The 19,694-nt window shown below is 35.8% G+C and overlaps 1 long non-coding RNA gene across 2 annotated transcripts in view; it reads right to left on the bottom strand.

The window, feature by feature from the left end:
* Nucleotides 1-19,694, bottom strand: part of LOC145720640 (uncharacterized) — a 387,352-nt gene that overhangs the window by 11,529 nt on the left and 356,129 nt on the right. The window lies entirely within an intron of this gene.

A 19,694-nucleotide genomic window follows, 5' to 3' on the forward strand; every position in this document is an offset into this window, starting at 1 on the left:
GGTGTTATATGCAAACAATGAATCATGGAACACTACATCAAAAACTAATGATGTAATGTATGGTCATTAACATAAAATAAAAAAATGCTCATCACCACTCATGATCAGGGAATTATAAATCAAAACCACAATGAAGTATCACCTCACACCTGTCAGAATGGCTCAAATCAATAACACAAAAAACAACCAATGTAGCTGAGGATGTGGAGAAAGAGGAACCCTCTTGAACTGTTGGTGGGGATGCAAACTGGTAAAACCACTCTGGAAATCAGTATGGCGATTCCTCAAAAAGTTAAAAATAGAAGTACCCTAAAATCCAGCAATAGCACTATTGAGTATATACCCAAAGAATACAAAAATACTAATTCAAAGGGATACATGCATCTCTGTTTATAGCAGCATTATTTACAATAGTCAGATTATGGAAGCAGCCCAAGAGTCCACTGGTTGATAAATGTATAAAGTATATGTGGTGCCTGTGTGTGTCTGTGTTTGTGTGTGTGTATGTGTGTGTGTGTGTGTATACATATGAATGAAATGGAATATTATTCAGCCACAAAAAATAATGAAATCTTACCAGTTGCAAGGACATGGATGCAGCTAGAGTAACATGCTAAGCAAAAAAAGAAAAAAGACAAATACCAAATGATTTCACTTATATGTAGAATTTAAGAAATAAAACAAATGAGCAAAAGGGAAAAAAAAGAGAGAGAGAGACAAACCAAGAAATAAGACTCTTAACTACAGAGAACAAACTAATGGTTACCAGAGAGGAGGAGTGGGGGAATGGGTCAAATAGGTGATGGGGATTAAGAAGTGTACTTGTGAAGATGAGCACTGGGTGATGTATGGAATTTTTCAATCACTATATAGTACACCTAAAACTAATATAGCACTATATTAACTGGAATTTTTTAAAAAAGAAAAAAATATATACACGTGTATTTTGACTCTAAAAAAAATAAAATAAATCTTGGGAAATCAAATTATGTTTTCCCTAAGCTTACTTTTTTTTTTCATTTTTCATTATTTTGTCTTAACTTTTTATTATTTATGCTTATTATTTTGCATTGTTCATTATTTTGCCTTAAAACTTTGTTTTAAAATTCTCAGCCTTTGTCTCTGTAAATACCTTAGCACACTTTCTCAAGCATGTACACTGTTTAAACTCTGATAATTTTTGAAAAGAGTGAGTGGAATCAACTATTCCTTTCCCTCTGCCACTTTTCCAAGCCTTGCAGTTAAGTAGATATCATATTACTCATTCTTTCCCATGGACTACGAACAGAAATGACATATTTATTTCCAGGTCAAGACAATTAGAGCAGATATTCTGCCTTCATCCTCTTCTTCCCTTCTGTAGTGACCTCAGAGGCTACATTTAGCACAGCTACAAGATGGTATGGCTTCCATTAGCCTTCGTCTCTGAAAGGCCATGTGCAGCAGAATCCTCTGCCCATCAACCAGCAACAAGTAATGTGTGAGAAATAAACTTTTGTTCTGACAAGCCACTGAGATTTCAAGTTAAACACAGCACCATCTCTCCTTAAACAGAAGATTCTTTTATAAATTTAATGCAATTGGGGTCAAGATGTAAACAGCATAAATGTATACAAACAAAAAATAATCTTTTCTTCCAATGACTATTCTTATTTTGCCTTGGAGTTCTTTTCTAATACCCCAGAAAACAAGGTAAAATGCCTAAATCAAGAAATCTTAAGCTTAGGCCACCATTTTCAGGTTAACTCAGCCTCATGTGATACTCGATTCAAAGTTCAAATTTCCCATCATAGCCATTTCTCCTCTCTCAATAGAATTTACATCTCTCTTCTCCCTCCTGAGACCCATGAATGGGTTCAGGATGAACCTTACTTACCCTCATGCATTTACAAAGAGTAACCTCCAAGGCACAGTTTTTCTCCTTGCTCTCCTAGTCCCCATGGTGGTGTGGTCGGTTTGCTCTGGTAGCCTGCGCTGGCATCCATCAGGATGTCCCTACTCCACCTTGGACTTCCGGGCATTCTATTGGCTCCAGACGCTGAAGTTGGCAGTGACTGAGCCCTGCCTTCATTATGAGGTCCCTATGTTCAGAGGCTGGCAAACATTTTCTGTTAAGGGCCACTGAGTGAATATTTTAGGCTTTGCAGGCCACATACAGTCTCTGTTATATATTTTTCTTCTTTTTTCTTGTTCTTCTTGTAGTGGTGATGATGGTTGGTATTCTTCTTTCCCTTCTCTTTCTCCCTCCTCTTCATCATTATTCTCTTCTTTTTGAAATTGTAAACACCATTCTTACCTCAGGGCTGTAAAAATGCATACTGGCAGGATTTGACCCATCGGCCACAAATTGCCAACCTCTGACTTAACAACCTTTTCGTTCTGACCTTGGGCCTCTTCTAGTTCCCTACACCAATTTTAACAACTCCTGGGTTCTTGGCATGCCGCACAAAGTCTGTGGGAGGTTGTGGACTATTTCAGGTCCATCTGCTGAGAAAATTCCTTCTTCCCAGAATGCTTTTTTTTAATTATTACTCCTGCACCACGCTGATTCCAGAAACAGAACGAGGGATGGCATGCTCTTTCATTCCTTCCCAACCTGCTGGGACTCTACTGGAGTGTGTTGGCCTCAGGCTCAAGAAATAGGGGGTGCAGGTCTGTTTTCAGGGACCCAGGTGGCAGCGTTCCCATCCTGTGAAGCTTCTTTAAATTATTCTTCTTTTCCCCTCAGCAAATAGCTTTCTACTTTTTTCTGTTTGGTGGAACATGTCCTCTGATCTTCTCAACTATGGTTTATAGGAAAACTCTTCCACTGTGCTGCACTAGTCTTGCATTTTACTATATAAAAGGGACATTTTGTAACTTGAAAATGCCTTAGTCTCAACCAAAGTACACCAGTTTTTAATACATATTCCAACACATCCCTGAAATAAACATCATAAATCTCCATATTTTGTAATTAAATACTTCCTAATTTATCTGCTACTGATACAAGTTTGTTTGTTTTTTTATAAACAGGGGTACATATGTACATATTTCAAGCTACCAGACATCCAAACTGCTCAGCCATGGAGCATGAATTTTCCATACTTTGCAGGAAGCACTTAGCTTCAAGGGTAATGTAAAGCAAAGTATTCAAAAGTTGTATATTATAATCACCTATTTATATATTTTAAGCATTCATTTATTCATAAGGCCCCACTTTTTCCTTCCCAAGATACCTGGCATGATGCAGCAGCAATTAAAAGATACTCGTAATCATAATCACAGCAAATATTATGTTTTCTGGCAGCTCTGTGCCACCCTTACAGAGCAAGCCTCCAGAGATCTAGTTCTGCCTCTGGAATAGAGAGCATCTGTCCTTAACAGAGGTTTCAGCCTATGCTCCTGCCGGGGTCACCCATAAGAGCGTCAGCAGTGACTCAGCGGCACCCTGGGAAGCACTGTCAGTGACTCATAGCAAAAGAGAAGGCTGCTACAATACTTGGCCTTTCTGTTCCTCTTGTGAGAGTTCTTTCTGTGATAGCTGTAGGGTGAAATACAGCAGATTTAAAATTCCAAAAACATTTTGCTTTAGATGCCCTGCAATATGGTTCAGGCTTTGATTACAGAAAGGAGTGGAATGTGTAAGATGGTTTTAGAACTTTAGAGAGAAATAATTTCTAAAAAAAGGATTAGTTTCCTTCAGCAAGGTCCAAACTGCTTACCTATGCTTGTCTTCCATCTCCCTCTCCCTCTCCTCCTCATGGATGTGTGTTTAGGAGGAAGAAGGAACATCCAGTCCAGTATCACACATCATATGCCTCCTTCCAGGGAATCCCTGGAGAATATGAAGTGGGTGCCACTGGACCAGGCTGCTGAGGAACTGACCTTCCCACCTGCCTGGTCTGAATTTCAACATTCCAACTACCACTTCTGAGAAACTTACTCCTGCCTGTGTTCAAGCGTCAGCATCTAGGCTCATAAATATCCAGCTACCTGCTGGTCACCCTCACTATATGTGAACTCCTTAAAGGCAGAAATTATGTCAAGCTTTCAAAAATTGGTTGTTCAAAGAAGGAAGGAGAGCTTGAGAGAGTAATGAATGAATGAACACATGAAACTAGTCTGGTAAGATTATTTGTAGTTTGAGAGGTTCATTTATCATTTTTTTCTGAGAGGAAAGGATGGTACTCTTCATTCAGTAAATTTGCTCAGGTAAGTGCATCAAATCCAATCAAATATCTGGGTCACGTGCTTGAGTATCATGACTGAAGCAATCCTGGGATCACCACCAGGAAGGGTAAGTACGGAATGAAATCTTTCATCTGACTGTTGAAAAGGGATAAAACCACCAAAGATAACAGCTCATGCTGAAGACAGGCTCTTTCTAAGAGTGAAGACAAATAAGGATCTTGTTCCTAGTCCATCTTTTTTATTGGTAAGTGAGCCCATTATATACATTTTGTCATGTAAGAAGATCACTGGATATCCACAGCTAAATTTAATGTATTACCTTTTCCTTCCATTCAACTAAATGAGTTTTAGAGCATCCATCAGAGCACTGTGATAAGTGCCAGAGATGAGAGGGGGAGGAACACAAAGGCAAAAAATTGGCATATAAAAAGGTGGTATGAAGTCATAATTAGTGCAAAGACCCTGAGCCAGGTGGCCTGGGTTTGAACTCCACCACTCCTACCTTCTAACTCTGTGACCTTGACAGGTTATGTGGCATCACTAATCCTCAGCTGCCTCACTCACGGAATTATAACAATACCTATCTTTTAGGGTTACTGAGAAGATAAATGACATAGGAAAAACACTTGGTTCAGCATTTGACAAAGAAAGTTCTCCAAAGTCACAGTAATTATTATTGTTTTGCTACTGTTGCTGTTTTCATTATTATTACGATAGAGTCCTTGACATGTAGGAGTCATGGTTTGGCTGAGAATGACAAGTATTACTTATTGATTAACTGATTTTCACAAAATAGATCATAGCAAATTGAAATATAGTCTACCAAATACACCAATAACCTTAAATATCCTTAACAATATGTATAGATTAAAAGAAGTTTTGATCATTTATCAATGGTCTCTTTCTGTTTATTAAATCATACTCTTGCATTATGTAGGTAGCTACTGGATATTTAATAGACCACAGGTAAATTTAATAACAATGATAATGAATTCTTGTTAGAGTTTCTCAAAGAATTAATCTTCCATTAACACTCCTATTGAGGTCAAAAACAATTCCTTGCACAGATATAATTACAAGTCCTCAGACCTGTAAGAACAGATTCAATCTCAAAACAGTTCCATTAGGCCTGCAAGAGCCCTATGAAATTGATGTAATCCGAAGGACTACACAGTGGTTCAGTTCTAATGGGGATGACTCAGGATTTTCTTTCCGAATGGAGTAGTGCTCCAAAGAAGGAAGCCCACTCGCAATATACTGAAGTCTTTTAAATGCCAACCACCAGGCTAAAGATGTGAAGATGAATTACATGTAAAGCCTTTCTCAACAGCTAAAGCCTTCACACCATAGTGAGCCTGGAATAAAACAAACCAGAGCAAGCCAGTTTCATCTAATCAGGCCCTTTGCCTTTGAGAGGCCTGAAAGCCTATAGTGATAGAGAAGATGGTTGTAGCACTTAACTTCCTTTAACATTTATGGGGGGGGAAAAATAAGATAGACTATTATAGCTCAAAGATCTACTTCTCAGTTTCATGCTATTCAAACCTACCTAGAGCATATATAAAAGATGTTCACAAGATTAAGCAAAGCCTCAGGGCAAACATCATGTCTTCCTAGGGCATCCATTTTTCTAGAAGCTTGGAGGGAAAGCATTAGCTTTGTATATAATCAGACACATTTACCTCATGAATTCTTACAATAAATCAGGAAACCTAAAAATATATGTGCCTCTATGAGGCTGCACTTTAGGAATATCATGTTTACTTTCCTCTTCTGAAATTTTGATGGGAAGTTTGCATATCCAATATGACAAAATGTTCCCACCAGCCAAACATAAACAAAAATTTCATGACTTTATGCTCTGAATTTGTATTCATTTCTTTTGTCTCACCAATACTTAGGCATACACAAAAGCAAACTCTAGCTATAATAAATATGGGATTCGCTTTGCCCTCTTCTCCAACCCAGGTTCCATATCCTTATATCCCCTTTATAGCAAAAGGATTTTGTCCTTCTGTTATGCTTTCCCTTGAGGATGTAGAGCTTCACAAAAATCACATACAACAGCTGGTGATACTCCTAAGATCCCTACAAGGCAAATGCAGATGGTGATAACCATCCACACACTGTGTAATGGCTCAGACGTTAACTTCAAGGGAAAAAATCTATACCAGTGAAATGGGGACATTTTCACGCCAGCAAAGTGCAGCTGTTAAAAGGTACAGTGATGATCCCACCTAGTCACCCAGGCTCTGAATTGAGAGTACTATAGTCAACCAGGCCCCAGGATTAATTGCTAGACTATGGAAGCCACTCTGACTTTGCCAAGAGTGATTAATGATTTTGCAAGTCAGTGAGCAATAGTGGTCTAGGTGTTTGGGTTTGAGGTAGAGGACAGTGTGTGGATCATGAATTTATAGAAGACCCAGATAATCATCTTTATATATCTGTACCTTCCGTGGTTCCTAGCATGGGGGGCTGGAGGATACAAATAAACGTCTGAAAAGAACTAAATGAATAATTAGCTTTTAGAAGATTTTTAGTTCAGGCTGCCTGGGTGGCTCAGTTGTTAAACGTCTGCCTTCAGCTCAGGTCATGATCCCAGGGTCCTGGGATGGAGCCCCGCGTCGGGCTCCCAGCTCAGTGGGAAGCCTGTTTCTCCCTCTCCCACTACGACCTGCTTATATCCCCCCCCTCCTCTTTCGCTCTGTCAAATAAATAAAATATTTAAAAAAAAAAGATTTTTAGTTCAAGGGAGGTTGAGGCCCAGGAAAAACTTAATACAATTAGTTTGTCACACTATCATGGTTAGAATTCCATCTCCACTAATTAACTGTCGAATCTTAGGTAAGTTATTTAAACTTTCCAAGTTTCTGGTTCCTCATGCATAAAATAATATACTCATAAAGTCATTATAAGAACTAAATTATATAAAATAGCAAAGGTATAATGATTAACTGAGTGACTGTCACAAGTAGACTCTGAATAATTTAATCTTCCTTAACAGGTAGCCAGAAAAGTTCAGCCTCTCCTTTGTTACAGAGCTCAGAGTGGAAAGCAAGGTATGAAAAATAGAACTTTCATCTGGAAAATGATGAAAAATGAACTAAACTGAAAAAGAGTACTGCTTGGAGCCAGAGATATGCATTCATTCATTTTGCCTCGATTTTGCTGTCTAGTGGCTATGTGATGTTGAGCAAGTCATTTAAACGCTGATATTCCCAGTTATGTCAGCCACAAATTATGACTATAATTTTTGTAATTTATAAATTAAAAATTATAAATTTTAAAATTTTAATAATTTTTGATCATCCCATCATATAGTTCTATTTTGAGACTTTGTGTAAGGTTAACCATGATCTGTAAATATTGACACAGTATACAAATATAAGGCACTATTATGAATCAATTTTTTGGGTTGCTAAGTATATAAATGGACTATAAATATACTTGAATTGAATAGCAGGCAATGGGGCACATAGTAAGAATTCTCTTACTATGGGAAAGATAAAAATGCTTTCAAAGCCAAGTTATAAGTCAGAGTACCCAAAGTCCCTAATGAGCTCATAAGTCTCATCTTGCATGCTTGGAAAACTAAATTGGGATGAACTGAGAAGATGTTATTGGGCCCAATTTTAAAAAGTACCACTGTAGTTCAATGCTGGCTGCTAAGGATCCAGAAGGTAGGGGTGTCAACATGTGTGCTGTGAACTTTCCATCCTAAAATGATATGTTCTTTATGCCCAAAATATTGCTGACAACCCACTTCTTGAAACTCTGTTCTGTGAACCCTAACTTGTTTTGTTTGCCAGAGGCTTTGAATGTTCCTTTTCTGCTTCTTGACATATCTTGCTTCCTCCCACCATTTTTGTTTTCATCAGTTTCTGTCTAAACTCATTTCCTCAGGGACCTCTTTAATTCACATGGGAATTCCCATGTGAAACCCTAAACTTACATTTATTGCCCTAATATCTGCACATATCTTTTTAAGTCATTATCACCTCAAATATGGCTAAAAACTTATACATCATCATTCTCCTACCCCCTTATCCTCTTTAGTTCCTCATTCCTAATATTCCATTTATCTCAGGCTGTGCAATACTTTATATGCAGAGAGCCATAAAATTTAAATGTATTCTATTATATTGGAGGAAATAGAATCTCAGTCAATTCAGAGATTTTCCTGTTTACCTAGGTACACCTAAGCTCCAGAGCTTTCACAAAACTGTGATATCATGAAAACTGGAAGTGGACACCATGTCCTTGCTATTATCTGTTCATGCTGGCATCTTCTAAGACTTCCAGAACACTGATCTTTGGACCTTCAGCCATCAGCCTATGTGCTTAGCTTCTGAGCAAGCCCTCATTTGCATCTGCTGGGACCCTTTGAGATGCAGGGTAAAAGTAAATACAAGGGAAAATGCATGAAAACATATTTCAAAACCAAAAATGTTTCCTGACTTTACTTCCAAATACAATGGAATAATGAGGAATGATTTACCCTCATACCCAAAACAAACAAAAATGGACAAAAATATTTTTTTAAACTTTTCACATCAGCTATCAGGCAGTGAAAGGGACTGAAAAATAGGATTTCCTGGGAGACAGAAACCAAACAAGGTGGTACTTGAGCACTATAACAACTCCAGATTACTTCCTGGAGGGAATTTTCAGACTGTATGTGAGGAGGCAGAATCATTCAGAGTCTGGTGGTCTCCATGAGATGGAAAGGTGGAACTGTGAATCTTAGGAATTCAGGCATCCAGAATTGACAGGGCAGAGTAGCAGAGAGGAGAGAACTCTAAAGAGAGAAAACTCCAGAGATCTGCAGAGGGTCTACCTCAGTTATTTGTTAGAGAATTTACATATATGTGAGGAAACTGCCTAAAGCCAGAAAAAAAAAAAATACTCAAAGTGATCGATTGGAACTCACAGAGCGCCAGGAATATTTCCTGTTCTAGCCAGTTAGAATGGAAAGCTTCATTATTCAGAAGACACTGAGTATAGTACTCAAAAGGTAATTGCCTCAGTGGGGAAAAAATAACCCAAGATGAAACAATGCTCTGATCTTGCCTAACAAAATCTAAAAGAAACACCTTAAAGAATTGAACTTTTTCAAGTAACTTAATTGCATCATTTATAGGAATACAAAAATATCCAGAACCCAATAGGATAAAATTCACACTATCTGGCATTAAATAAAAATTTACTAGGCATGCAGGCAAGCAGGCAAATATAACCCATAATGAGAAGGAAAAAAAATCAATACAAACAGACCCAGAAATAACACAGCTGACAGAATTTGTAGTGGAGAAAAAACACAATTATAACTTAACTGGATATGTCTAAGAAACTAGAGGAAAGATTGAACGTGTTAAGTATAACATAAAAGATATAAAAGAAACCCAAAGAAGGGTGTCTGGGTGGCATAGTCAGTTAAGCATCTGACTCTTGGTTTTGGCTCAGGTCATTATCTCACGGGTCACGGGATTGAGTTCTGTGCTCAGCCAGCAGTCTGCTGAGAGATTATATCCCTATGCCCCTCCTCCCTGTCTCTCAAATAAATCAATCAATCTTAAAAAAAAAAAAAAAAAAAAGAGAGAGACCCAGAGTGAAGATCTAATGATGAATAATAGACAAAATAAAATTAATGGCATATTGGATATTGGAGAAGAAAAGATTAGTGAACTTGAAGACACAGTAATAGACATTATACAAAAAGCAGGGGGAAAAAAATGACTCCATAAAAAATGGAATATCACTGAGTTTTGGGACAGTTTAAAACAGACAAATATATGTGTAACTGTATTTTTTTTGTTGTTTTTTGTTTTTTAGATTTTATTTATTTATTTGACAGAGAAAACACAGCAAGAGAGGGAACACAAGCAGGGGGAGTGGGAGAGGGAGAAGCAGGCTTCCCGTGGAGCAGGGAGCCCAATGTGGGGCTCGATCCCAGGACCCTGGGACCATGACCTGAGCCGAAGGCAGACGCTTAACGACTGAGCCACCCAGGCGCCCCTATATGTGTAACTGTAATCACCAAATGGTAAATGCAGGAAAAAGTTGACAAAAGCAATTTTGAAGAAATAATGCCCAAATTTTTTCCAAATTTAATGAAAACTAAAACCCACAGATCTTAGAAACTCAACACACTTCAAGCACAAAAAACATGAAGAAAGCTGCACTATAACTCATAATCAAATTGATTAAAACCATCAATAAAGGGAAAAATATCTAAAAAGTGACCAAAGAAAAAAGACACATTACATACAGAGGACAAAAGATAAGAATTATGGAAGATTTATGGTTGGAAACAATGCAAGCCAGAAAAACATAACATTTTTAATGTCCTGAAAAAAAAAATCAACTTTATATCAACAATCTATATTCAGTGAAAATATCTTTCAAAAATGAAGATGAAATAAAGACTTTTCCTTATATACAAAAGCAGAAAGAATTTATCACTAGCAGACTTAGAGTAAAAGATGTGTTTTAAAAAATCAAGTTTTTCAGGAAGGACTATAACACCAGGTAAAAATTTGGTTTTAGAAGAAGGAATAATAACCACCACAGAAGATATTTATATGGAATATAGAAATGATTTTTTTCCTTATTATTGAAATCTTTGTCAAGGATAAGTGACTACTTAATGTAAATAATAACATTTTGTGGGGCTTATGGCATGCATAGTAGGCATTTAATAAGAACTTTATAATAATGTGAAAATATGAGGTTTCATTTGTTAACTGCTAAAGCACAATAATGATGTTATCTTGAATAAAAGTAAATAAAAAGTTGAATAAAAAAGTAAATAAAAGTTGGTGTATTACTTTCCTAGGGCTGTTGTAACAAGTAACACAAAGTGAGGGACTTAAAACAACAGCAATTTAGTGTCTTGCAGTTTCTAGAGGCTAGAAGCTCAAAATCAAGGTGTTGGCAGGGCCATACTCCCTCTGAAATCTGTAGAGGAATCTTTCTTGCCTCTCCACCTCTGATGGTTCGTCAGCAATATTTGGTATTCCTTGGTTTGGAGCTGCATAACTCCATTCTCTGCCTTCATCATATGGTATTCCCCCTGTGTGTGTGTCCCATATGGCATTTTTTTTTTTTAAGAGAGAAAGCACACAACTAAGGGTGAAGGAAAGAAGAGGGAGAGGAAGGAGGAGAATCTTAAGCAGGCTACATGCTCAGTGCAGAACCCAACATGGAGCTTGATCTCATGACCCTGAGATCCTGACCTGAGCCAAAATCAAGAGTTGGACACTTAACTGACTGAGCCATCCAGGCACTCCAGCAATTTTCTTATAAGGACACCAGTCATATTGGATTAGGTGCTCACTGTCCTGAAGTATGACCGCATTCTAATTAATTATACTTACAATGACCTTATATGCTAATAAGGTCACATTCTGAGGTACTGGAGGTTAGGACTTCAACATATCTTTTTTAGAGAGACACAATTCAACCCATAACAGTTGTTACATCTTAAAGATATTTCTGTGACAATCTTTCTAATGATGCCTGTAAATGTACATAGGCATTTTGTGGTGTTAATAGGCAAATACACAACAGGATCAGAATTATTTATAGAACTGTCGGTTTTTATTTTCAGCCCCCTAGAGTAAGAGGATTCAAGAGCAACACTAACATTTAGTTCTTCTCTGAGTTTCAAGATCCTCTGTAAATAATTTTTGACAAATCACCCTCCCCAAAATACCAACTTTAACTGACTGAGCCACCCAGGTGCCCCACCAAAATACCAACTTTAAAAAGCTGCATCCCACACAAAACTTCTCCACTCTTAGAGACAATAGACAATTAAAGTCTCAACTTTAAAGCTAATGACAATCTAGTAATAAACCACCATCTTTAAATATTAACTTTTATTCCAGGACAATATGAGGAATGTCAAAATCTAGGCACTTCACATACTACTTTTCAGGTAAATGGGTCTCTTACTCATAATTCACATTAGTAAAGAACACAATCACCAAGTGTATGGTAAGCCATTTCACAGAATGCTGATTAGGCAACTCCCTAGCTAAGAAATAAAACACATATTTTTCAAATAGAGTTTAATAGCATCTTCTCTGATAAAGATTGTTTTTAATTCAGACCTCATTGAGAAAGGAGACATTATCAACAAAGCATGAAAATTATTAGTTGGTGAGAAAGGAAAGAAAGAAAGATAAAGCAAGAAAAGAAGTGAAGCTTACATTCAGAAAACTTTCCTTTCATAGACACTGAACTACTAAGAGGACATTTTAAAAAGAATGAGATACAGGTAAAAATCAGAGCAGAGTCAAGGGACAATGAATGGACAGAAGACACTGGGAGTCCAATAAAACAAAGTTCGAATGTTGGCCAAAACACTACTAATTATCAGAAAAATGGGCAAACTACACATATTAAGCATTCAATAAATTTTGGAAGTTATTATAACAATTACAGTCATAATTATGCAAATAACACATACTGATTAATCAGTAAAAATTAGTTACCTAATTGTAACATAAATACAGATTAAATGCATAAATTATTTAAAAAATACTAAGTTTTAATATAATTATTATTATTATAGTGAAGACAGAGAAGTCCATGCTTTGCAGAGTATTAGGAGATTTATCAGGTTCTGGTCCTCTAGTGACATAAGATTCTCCTGAACTCACCTCCTCCCATGGACACATTAAATCTACAGCTATACATGGAGCAATTGCCTCTGAAATTAATCCAGAAACTAGCTAAGTGACTCCTATACATCAAGTGAATGAGAAAATATCCTTGTTAAGAGGGGTAGGACAGTCTAAGACAGACTCTTGCCTAAAATCCACCCATGCCACAGTGATCTACAGTCAGTTGGGAACTCACAACTCCTGGCTTTCTCTGAGGATTGAAGGGTTTGGACCCAACATCTAGCACCCCAACTTTTAAGACTTCCACCTGAATGATGAGCACCCAAAACACCTAGCTCTAAAGCCAATGGGGCATGCATTCATGAGACCCATAATACCACAGCAAACAAAGAAACAGTTCTTAACAAGTCTGAAAGTACTTGCTGTACCTACCCCCTACCCACACTCCCCAGCACAGAGGGAGCAGACAGAAATGCCATCTCCAAGTCTTTCCTCAAAAGAGGGCTATTTGCAATACATTAAAAGTTCTAGACAAAGGTCAGTCTTCTAATTCAGTTCATGTCTAAGGGCACTGCGATCCTTCCTAGAGACAAATGGATGACATTTCTGCTCTCCCTTTAACCCATTAACTCATTAGGTGTCCTCCTGGAAGAAGCTTGTGTGTGCTTGTCTGGTACCGTGGCATTTGCTGGCAGCCACCTAGGGGATGTACCCTTTGACTGACTGAATCTTGTGGTGATTGGGTCTTGCATTTGTGAATCCTACAGAACTATAGAAAATAAAGAGAGTTTTTAACCAGGTACCTCCCAAGGGCTAGGTGCAGAGGTAGCAGACAGAAATGCCCATCTACAGTCTTGCCCTGAAAGAGACCTATCTGCATACTTTAAAGATGCAGCCAGAGAGTCTGGCTACCAATCAGCCAGCATCAAGGTGCTAAATGACAGTCTCTTGGGACACTGACAGGTCTTGGTACACCTCAACCATGGGGGTGGGGAGGGCAGTAAAAACAAAGAAGATGGCTTAACCACCATAAAGGTTTAAGAGACAATGAAGTATTTTAGGCTGGCTGAAAAATAAGTTTCCTCTCCGACATAAGACGATTTCATCAAGACTGGGAGAGGTGGCTGTTTTACCTAAGGCATAGAAACCACTGCAGAGAGCCAAGGAAATTGGAGAAACAGGGAAATATGTTCCAAACAAAAGAATAAGGTAGAATTCCAGAAACAGATGTTAATGAAACAGAGATAAGTTATTTACCTAAAAAATAATTCAAAGTAACAGTCAAAGATACTCAGTTAAGTCAGGAGAACAATGCAGGAACAAAATGAAAATTTCAACAAAGAGATATAAAATATTAAAAGGTACTAAAAAGAAATCATGGATCTGAAGAATATGATAACTGCACTGAAAAAATTTAATAGAGGGGTTCAATAGCAGACTAGATCAAATGGAAGAAAGGATTAGCAAACACAAAGGCAAGGCAGTAGAATTAATCCAGTCAGAGAAGAAAAAAGACAAAAGAAAGAAAAAGAATAAAAATAGCTGAAAGGACTATGACACATCATCAAGTGGATCAATATTCCCATTACAGGTCCCCTAAAAGGAGAAGAGAAAAAGGAGCAGAAATCTTCTTAAAAACAAAACAAAACATTAAAAAAAAACAACCGATGGCTGAAAACTTGCCTAACTTAGGTAAGAAACAGACATCCAGATCCTGGAATATTAGAGAATTCCAAATAAGAAAAATATTAAGAGACCCACACCATGACACACTGTAACTGAACTGTCAAAAATTAAAGACAAGGAGAAAATCTTAAAAGCAGCAAGTATTAAGTACAAGGGAATCCCAATAAAACTATCAGCAGATTCTTCAGTAGAAATTGTAGGCCAGAAGAGAGTGGCATGATATAATCAAAGTGCTAAAAGAAAAAAAAACTACCTTCAAAAAGGTTTTCAGCAAAGTTGTTTTTCAGAATTAGAAAGAAAAACAATTTTCCAGACAAGAAAAAGCTGAAGAAGTTGGTTACCACTAGACCAGCCATACACAAAATGCTAGAGGGACATCTTCAAGCTGAAATAAAAAAGATTCTAATTAGTAATGGGAAAATAGGAAAGTCTAAATCTCACAGGTAAAGGTAAATACATAGTTAAATCCATATAGTCTAATGTTGTAATGGTGATGGGTAAATCACTTATAAATCTAGTGTGAAGCTTAAAAAAACAAAACCATTGAATATATCTACAATAATTTATTAATGGATATACAATATAAAAAGATGCAAATTGTGTCAAAAATAAAATATGGGGAGGTGGGGGAGTAAAAATGTGGAGCTTTAGTATGCTTTTGAAGTTAGATTGTTAACAACTTAGAATGTTATGTTTCATGTAAACCTCATGGTAACCACAAAGCAAAAACTCATAGTAGATATATAAAAGATAAAGTAGGGGCACCTGGGTGGCTCAGTCATTAAGCATCTGCCTTTGGCTCGGGTCATGATCCCAGGGTCCTGGGATCGAGCCCCGCATTGGGCTCCCTGCTCTGCAGGAAGCCTGCTTCTCCCTCTCCCACCGCCCCCTGCTTGTGTTCCCTCTCTTGCTGTGTCTCTCTCTGTCAAATAAATAAATAAAATCTTTAAAAAAAAAAAAAGGAATATAAGCATACTGCTATACTAAATCATCATATCACAAAGAAGGAACAAAGAAATTACAAAACAGCCAGAAAACAATTAACAAAATGGCAATAATAAATCTAGATGTATAATCACTCTAAATGTAAATGGACTAAATTCTTCCATCATAAGACATAGAGTGCCTGAATGGATTTTTAAAAAGAAGGAACAATGGACACTTTTAAAGGATTCAGAGAAAAAAAAAAGAAGAAAAAGACCCAAATATCTGCTTCCTACAAGAGACTCATTTCAGGTAAGGACACACAGACTGAAACAAGGAGTTAGAAAAAGAAATTTCACACAAAATGGATACCAGAAGGAAGTATAGATAGCTATATTTATATCAGACAAAACAGACTTTAAGCTGAAGACTCTAACAAGAAACAAAGAAGGTCTATATATAATGATAAAGGGGTCTGTATCCAAAAAGAAAATAACATTTTTAAGTATTTATGCACCCAACATAGGAGCATCTAAATATTAATAGAAGTGAAGGAAGAAATAAACAGTAATATGATAATAAAAAGGGATCTCAATACCCTACTTTCAAAAATGGATAGATCATTTAGACAGAAAAACAGTTAAAGAAATAATGGACTTAAAGGACACATTAGGCCAAAGAGACTTAACAGACATTTATAGAATATTTCACCCAAGAGCAGCAGAATATACAGTATATACATTCTTCCCAATGTATGGGCCTTTTCCAAGTTAGATCACATGTTAGGCCACAAAACAAGTCTTATTAATTTAAGAACATTAAAATCATATAAAGACTTTTTTACGACCATAACGGTATAAAACTAGAAATCAATTACAAGAGAAAAACTAGAAAATTCACAATTATGTGGATGTTAAACAACATGTTACTGAACAACCAATAGGTCAAAGAAGAAATCAAAAGAGAAAATGAAAAAGAAAATCATTAGACAAATAAAAATAGAAATACAACATACCAAGTCTTACAAAATGCAGCAAAAACAGTTCTAAGAGGGAAGTTCGTCGCGATAAATACTCATCTTAAGAAAATAGGAATATCTCAAATAAACAACTTTACCCCCCAAGGAACTGGAAAAAGAACAACCCAAAATTAGTAGAAGAAAGGAAATAACAAAGATCACAGTGGAAATAAATGAAGTAGAGACAAAAAAAGAAAAAAAGGGGGGAAAAAGTCAATGAAAATGTTTTTTTTTTCTTAAGATAAAATAGACAAATTCTGGCTAGACTTACAAAGAAAAGAAGAACATTCAAATAAAATTAGAATCGAAAGAGGACACATTCAACTGATATCCCACACATAAAAAGGATCATAAGAGATTACTATGAACAACTATATGCCAACAAATTGGACAACCTAGGAGAAATTGATAAATTCTGAAACATAAAACCTACCAACACTGAATCATGAAGAAAAAAAAATCTGAACACATGCATTACTAGTAAAGAGATTGAAACAATAAACAAAAATCTCCAACAAATATATGATGAACAGTAGGTACTGGATGGAAGTGTTGAAACACTATATTGTACACCTGAAACTAATACTATGCTGTGTGTTAACTGACTGGGAAAGTTTAAAAAAATGCCATCAAATAAAAGTTCAGAGCCAGATAGATCACTAGTGAATTCTACCAAACATTCAAAGAATTAATATCAACCTTTCTTAAACTCTTCCAAAAAATGGAAGGGGTCAGGGTCGGGGGGGGGGCACATCCAAACTTATTTTACAAGGCCAGCATTACTGTGATACTAAACTCAGACAAGGACACTACAAGAAAAGAAAATTACAGGCCGATATCCACGATGAACATAAATAAAAATCCTTCACAAAATATTAGCAAGCCAAATTCAACATTAAAAGGTTCATATACCATCATCATATGGGATTTATTCCAGGAATGCAAATATGGTTCCACATCTGCAAATCAATGTGATATACCACATTAACAAAATGAAGAATAAAAACTCAATAAATGCAGAAAAAGCACTTGACAAAAGTCAACATCCATTCATGATAAACTCTGAGCAAACTGGGTATACAGAAGCTCTCTCTGTGCTTTGATAGTGAAACTGGAGGAACAGAACATGGGATTTGCAACAGTCCTCTTACAGGAGTGAGCCTGCCAACAAAGTAAACATGGAGAAAAAGAAGAGCCAAGAAATAGAGAAAAACAGGTTCTTGACTGTATGTTAAGCATTATGGTGAAGACTGTAATGATCTCATCAAGTGTTTTATGAATTCCCTACATTTCCCAGACTTTCATGTGGTTATGTTGGAGCCATATACCACTTCTTATCAATAAACATAAATGATGTATTTCATTTACATGCCAAAGTATTTCAGAGCAGGTATGGATTATTCATAGTCTCTCTCTTCACGGGTCATAGCAACAAAAGAAACCACATAATAAAACGGTGGCATCACAGATGACCACCAAGAATGTGTAACAATCTATTGATCTGCATTAAACAGCATAAGAAATATTAAGGCTTCAAATTCTTAGGTCAGATTAAAAAAAAAAAAAAAAAAGAAACCTGATCTCAGAAAGAGGTCATCTATATATTTAAAAAAAAGGAAAAAGAAAACATTATCTGAGCAGAGTCACCCAAGCATGACCAAGATAAATAGAAATAAAATGGAAACTGCAAATTCTAGAGCTCCAAAGAGGGAAAATAAATATATCATGCAAAATTCAAAGTACTCCTACTAGAAAAAAAAAATTACCCCAAATTTGAAATTAATTTTTCATAATTGGAGGAACAATAGAACTATTTAGTAAGGATATTAATTAGAACAAAAGCTTAATTATGAGACCAAAGTCAATAAAACGAAAATTCAAAAGTGAGATGATAAAACAAGAAAATAAAATTAAAAGGTAGCTTCTAAATGTAGGGAAATAAGTGAAACTAAAACACACTAGAGACAGAAATGGTGTTGAAAATGGAACTACTGGCATAAAGAAAAGTCTTACAATAGTAGGATGTAAAGTGAATACAGTTTTTTTTTTTTTAAGACAAAGGTTACTGTAACTAAAAAAAATAGGTATAAAGTTAAAATATAATGTATTATAAGGATAATTAATGCTGCTGAAATAGAGATTAATAAATGTAATGCAAAATAAATTTAAATTATAAGAGAAAAATTCTCCCCCAAAATTTTAAAAAGAGAAAAAAAATTCCCTGATTTTTAAAAAACCCTTATTCTTGTACATAAACACATTGTATTCCATGAAAAATATGACAGAGCCCTTAATACTAGACATAAACTGGATAAGCTATTGAACCTCAAGGAAAACAGAAATTATTTTAATTATTATTATAATTATTCTGGTATCCAGACATAGAAGAAAATTATCAAGGAAAAAAACAGATTAATTTCTTATTACTCTAAAGTATTATTCAATGCCAGAAGACAGTATGAAATGCATATAAATTCTGAAGGAACAGAAGTGTGACAGAAAAATATTACATACAGCAAAATGTCCATCAAATACAGTGGAAACTAGTTGATATTCCCAAATATGATAGAGCCTGAGTTTTTCTTAAAAAAAAAAAAAAATTACTTCACACTGAATTACAGCCACTTAAGGACTAAATAAAAATTAAATTTAATTAAGGAGATATGCTAAATTTAAAAGACTTGCTAAAAGGACTGGTTATAAGCAGTGATGAATTTAAAGATTAAATTGATTTATAGAATATAAGAATTGTTAAAATTGTTTTTGAATTTCCCTTTGTATTTTGCTTCATTATTTGAATTCATTATAATGAGCATATGTGATTTTCCCAAACAGCATTTTTTCTTAAAACAGACTAAATTGGAAAATTATTAGCAATTGTTAAGGCCATGGCAATATATCAACATTTGTTTAGTTCAATACTATATCTTAATTTTTTAAATATTATTTTTACAAAGAATCCTGAGTTAACTCTATATCATGAGTTCATGCAGTAATAAAGAGAAGCTAAGATAATCTATAATAATGCCACAGCATTAATAAAAAGCATGAAAATTAATGATTTATTCAGAGAATGGGGAGCAGAAAACTGGAATTTAGTTCTGGTGAGACATATCTACAATATGGAAGATGAAAATACACTTGGTAACCTAACTTGAATCTACATTATAAACCTATTAACACTTTTCAGTAGAAAATGGAAAGGTTTAGGGTCACCTAGGTGGCTCAGTCGTTAAGCGTCTGCCTTCAGCTCAGGTCAT

Source organism: Leptonychotes weddellii, chromosome 3, assembly GCF_054177405.1.
Source record: "Leptonychotes weddellii isolate Sample4059 chromosome 3, ASM5417740v2, whole genome shotgun sequence".
Classification (NCBI taxonomy): Eukaryota; Metazoa; Chordata; class Mammalia; order Carnivora; family Phocidae; genus Leptonychotes; species Leptonychotes weddellii.